This window comes from Arctopsyche grandis, chromosome 1 (assembly GCF_051622035.1).
Source record: "Arctopsyche grandis isolate Sample6627 chromosome 1, ASM5162203v2, whole genome shotgun sequence".
Lineage (NCBI taxonomy): Eukaryota > Metazoa > Arthropoda > Insecta > Trichoptera > Hydropsychidae > Arctopsyche > Arctopsyche grandis.
This window is the reverse complement of record NC_135355.1, coordinates 30333827-30339951: the sequence shown is the minus strand read 5'-3', so window position 1 is coordinate 30339951 and position 6125 is coordinate 30333827.

Genomic DNA, 6125 nt, shown 5'->3' with positions numbered 1-6125 from the left:
CATGTCGTCCTGTTTTGATTTAACGGCTTTAATTAGATTTAAAATTTCAGCGAACGTATTGATTGAATCGCTACAAATCGTGATTATAAATCGGCTCAATTGAAAGCCTATCGAGATTGTGACAAGTCGTGCGAACGAGGATTAAAACGGATTTTATCACGAAGGCGTTAAAATCTATATATGTATAATATGTATGTATGTATTTAAGTACATATATAGCTGAATCTTATAGACTTAGTTTTAATATACATACAATTTCAGGAATTCAGTTGAATCTAACATTTTCTATAAAACGTCCAACTATTAATTATAAAAATTTATCAAAAAATTAATAAATATATGTAATTACCCAATCAAAAATTTTACATATCCGAAAGAAGAAGCAGAAAAAAGTTAGAATCTCGAGATCGAATTTTTCCCCCGAATACAATAATTCATTTTCGTATATATTTACATATGTTTCAGTCCAAGTGTAAATTTCATTCGCTCATGAAAATACGAATTTATTCGTCCACGAACCAATCTGGCCAGATATAGTGTACATCAAAAATAAAACAAATTAATAAACGCACTAGTTTGTTCATACACTATTATATTAGACCAAAGTTTAAGTATTTTCAATCGTTTATTCCATCTTCTATGTACGTATGTATGCCCACACTGTGTTACAATATTTTGAATATGACCGAAAATGTGAATTATAGAAACATTTTAACGTGGTTTCCATAGGATTTCTCTTTTTTAATACTTGGCATTTTGTCATCCTAAAAGTTTTGACAGCTAAAAATTTCATGCGAAACCTAGTGAGTCACTTAAACTTAAACCAATAGTTCGTCTATGAACATACTGGTTTGTTCATACACGAACAAATCTGGCCAGGTATAGTGTACACAAAATAAGAAATTGACAAAAGAACTAGTTTGTTCATGCACAAACTATTATTCAAAAGTTTAAGTATTCTTAATCATTTGCCACATCTGTAAATGCATATGTATGCTTACCCTGGTTTGCAATATTATTAATATTAGCAAAAATGTAAATTATAACTAAGATTTCATGTGGTTTTCATGGGATTTCACTTTTTAATACATGGCGCTTTTATATCCCAAAAGTTTTGACAGTTGGTAAGTCTATTTGAAGATAATTTTTTACTGTTAGCGCTCAAACTAAAGCCTATAGTTCGGGTATGAAAAAATGTTCATGAACGAACCAAAGTAAACACTTGGAATGTAATAAATAAATATTTATATAAAACGTATTGTGAACTACCTTATGTACAATAAAAAGTTTTAAAAAGAAAACCAAATTAATACTACTATAAAATATTCCATATTTTTATATGGAGGGAGGCTGTATTTTTATTTATTATTATATATATGATAACGATCAATCTTCCTGCGACAAATTTACTAAACTTGACATTCGACTATTATAAACATATTTTAATATTTATCCCCATTAATTAATTATCCTTATGATCTTTCCTTTATTTTCTCAAGAGTGCAATTAAACAAACACCGCATAGAAGACGATTTATTACCCCCTCGTCAGTTTATTTTATTTATTCGAAAGAGAAATCATTAAATACGATAATGCTTTTCCAAGAGAGTGTAAACAAACCTCGAAATCCAGTACAATACAATCAGGACCATTCGGTACGATCCAAACATCATTGGAACTAAATCAAATTATTTACTGCGCAAACATAAACACAGGTATATAAATTATCATTTTAATATAATATTAATATATATATATATATATATATATATATATATATATATATATATATATATATATATATATATATATATATATATATATATATATATATATATATTGCACTTTCTCGCTAATACACCGAGAAAATGTACATATCTCTACATTACTCCCATTGACCTAATTCACATATATTTATAGTCGATATATGTATGTAATGTGTAAATAATTTCGAATGCTTGTTATTGTAACAGTGCATTAGTGACACGGATCTTAATATTTATCGACAAATTGCAAGTCCGAGCACTTTCAGGCCGCACCACGCGTATCTGGGACGTTTAATAAAAGCTTGCGAGCTTTTATAAAGTTCCCTAGAGTGGCCCAGGCATTAAATTGACGTCTCTTCAGATAAAGTTTGATGTAAAGCATGAACACCACTATAGATACACCGGCGGCTAACTAAATATTCCATTCGAATAACAATATTATAATTGGGCCGTTTCGTTTCTGTCGAAGAGTTTTTTTTTTAGTGTACTGATTTGTCTTAAAGAGTTTAATTTCGTCGCCGGAAATCACATTTTATATAATGCCAATCTAATTGATATTGGTTACCTAATAATGTGTATTTATAGGATGCAAAGACCACACGTGAAAATGAGAATCAAAGACCGAGCTGAAAAACTTTTTAGAACAAAAGTTCGGCATGAGCTTTGTACAAGAAAAAATTGCAAATTAAGTTGCAGAACTCGCGTGAATGTTTAATTTGCTAAATCCAAGTCCGAATGAATATAATGAATTAAAAGTAAAAGTTTGCTTTCTCGAGTGTGCATTCGTAAGGCGTAGTTAACAAGTGTAGGCAAGGATTAGGTGAATCCTTATAAAAACGTACCCTCTTCAAACAAAGTCATCTCGAAAGTTAAACCGTACATTTTTTTTACAAAATTTAGCTCTTTTCTAATGCTATAAATTCAAAAAAACTTTTTTCAATATTTTAAAAGCAAACATTCCGATACAATTTGAAATCATTCCACTAGAAATCAATGATGTTGAATTATTCATTGCTCAAATTAATATACATAAATTTGTTTCACATACATACAGCTTATTTCCGTTCAATCTGTTTACGTATAAATAAAAATAAATCCAGTATTACATTTTTATCTCGTATAATTTTATTTTAATACTGAATATTGTATGTGCTTTATTATTGGGTCGTCCCAATTCCAAGGAGTCGTTCATCGCTTTTCTACACATTACGAGTAGTACTACCACGATAATACCAGTATAATACTGCTAATACTGAACAATACACACCCTTTACTCCCCTCGCAATTCTTAATTGCATTTCCTGAACAGGAAACGTAAAGTAGAATTGATTCATTGAATGTGAATGTCGTCTGGAAGACGACGAGGAAAAATAGCAGGAAACACATTGGAATTTTCTGACCGATCGTAAACACAAATCGCATATGAGAACTGTTGAATATTATAACAATACGTATAGTATGTATAGCTCGTAAAAATGCTATAAAATGTAGAAAATAATACAATTTATGTCAAGAAAATTGTGAAAATTTGATCTCAAACCAAAATAAAATTATTTGACAAGATTTCAAAGAATATCTTAAATGAAAAACGTTAACTTTTTCGCTCAAAAAGTCAAAAACTTCAGTGCTGAAATGACGCACGACAGAAATAAAAATTCATCTGTAGTTGTATACATACATATATACTATAATTGACATGTAAATATTGTCAGAATTTGATAGAAGTTGTAATGAAATCATTAAAAGTTTTCATAAGAAAATCAAAGAAGTTTTTTTAGATAAAATTTATAACATATATGTACATACGTGTGTAAGTATGTGTGTAGACCAAAAATAAACCATATATTATAGTGAATGTTAACAATTTATACAAATGAAATTTAAAGATTCCCAGAATGAATATAAAATCATAAAAAATACTTTGTATTATACTTATTTATACTAAATTGTAACTTTACGAATACTTGTGGTACACTCTCTTCAGAAAAATCAAATTGAAAAAATGTAAAAACACTCAATACAAAGTGAAAATGCTGGACAAATTAATATAAAACTTGAATTAATTATTATTAATACATGCATATAAACGTATCAAAATATCACTCCCCCATATTTAAACTCTAAATAATTTTACATAAAAAAATGTATTTTGTATAAATCAACATTTATGAAAGAGGAAAAACTTCAAATTGAACAGTTTTTCAAAATTATTAAATTTGACTACGAGTTCATTCGGGGCAGTAGGGTTTATATGTAGGTTAAAATTTACATCAAAAAATAAAAATTTCCATTGAAAAAAAAAACCAAAATTAAGTCAGCTATAACACCATTCGACGAAACCACTCTCTTCCGCGCAATTAGACGAGATGACACGAAAACAAAAACATTTCCCGTGACGAGTCCGAACATTATCACATACAAACTAGCATACAGATCGAATATTTAAATACGCACGCACGCACGTACGCAGACCACGTGTGTATATTAATAAATTGAAAACGTTTCGCTTCATTGTTTATATACGGGTTCTAGTTCATTAGTGGAAATATTTACTTATTATCAAACATATTTATGGATTGGCGCGGCGCGCTCGCTCCACCAAAACTCGTCGGCGTTTTCCGAGACGATCGCTCTTTCAGATTCTCGCGGCTCGTTCGATTTCGCGAGTCGTGGACGATCGTCTAGATTTGCGAGTCGGCGTTTTCGGCGATGGTTTCGACTCCGTTTCGGCGTTTTTCGAATCGGCTCGCAGGTTGGGCGCGCGTGGCGGCCGCGCTGCTACTGCCGGTTATTTCTGGCGTCGGTCGGCGTCGTTTTGTGCCGCTGGCAGACGTCGACAAGACCAGGTGTTTCGAAACATCGAAACTAGAGGATATCAAGACGTCGTGAAGAAAAAAAATGCGACGGAAAAGCAACGGAAAATGCCGACTTTTCCGAGTTTTCCACGTGTCGAACGCGCGCGCCGCATCAAGCTTGCGAACTTTGAAAGGCTATGAACACCCGTACTAACTATTCAACCAACTTTACCTGTTACAAATTTAAATGCTCAACTTTGCCCAGGTCATAATTTTGACCAAGATAATTATAAAAGTATTTGTATTTGAAAAAAAATCCTATTGCCAAGTGCTTTTTAGCAAATCAATAAATGATAAATGTAAATATTTATATGTACATGTCACAGTGAAATTATATTTCAAGTCAAAAGATATATTCACTGACGTTTTAGTGAAATCATAACCAGTTACATGAAATCATAACCAGATACATTACATTACCAGTTGAAACCAGTTTACATTTATTCATTTAAGATTAGATTGTTACGGTTGGTATTATTTAAGGATTAGGATAGGTTAGGTTAAGTAAGGGTTGGTCCTATTCATTTTAGATTGGGTTGTTAGGGTTAAATTTATAGCGTTAAACGTTGTATATTCATTGTTTGATACATTTTCACTGCTTGAATTGGTGAAAATATATTTTCACTTGAAATATGCTTTCACTGTAACGAGTGTATTGTATATAAATAAACACTACCTACCCGCCTACATATAAACAATATAAAACAGCAATAGAAAAAAATATCAATTTAATTAATTTTAGTAGATGGCGTTAATTGGTCGTGGCACTATTTTCCAAGAGGAAATATTGATAGCAAACAATATATAGGTATATATACAGGTTTTTTCTTGATTCTACCACCCAAATCTTACATACATACATACTGTAAACCATACATACATACTTACATTAAACTTTACAAAGTTTCTTTCGAAATTATACATATATTAGATGAGCCGTAAAGTGGTGGAAGTCCAAATTTCAATCCCAAAAACATCATTTCAGTTTGACTCAATTCACAAATTGTTATCACTTCTTTTAATTCGATATGTACAAAATCTCGAAAAATCAGAATATATGTATTACAGGCCAACAGTATTTTTAAATATTGTAAAATGCAAAACATTGTATTTAATGTTTTACGACATACGTATTTCTCGAAATAAAGAAAAGTAGACTTAGGCCAATTTCAAATATAAAGGCTCGTATATAAAATATTGAGATTTGATAATAATGAGAAATTCAATCATTTAACAAAAGTATTCAAAAAAAATAAAAACATGATTTAAAAAATAAATATTTTACTGGGCCGTATCTTGTACATTCCTGGTCTGTCATATTATAGCTATGACAGATCAAGAGTATCTAAGATACAAAATCCTAATACTGATTGGAAAATCTGTAATTCTAACGTTAACAATAATTAACATTTTTCATAATTAAGTGTATGTACATATATAAGTTTGTACGAATATATAATACAAACACATTCTATATCTAGAATACAACGGTAGTCAACGGAAT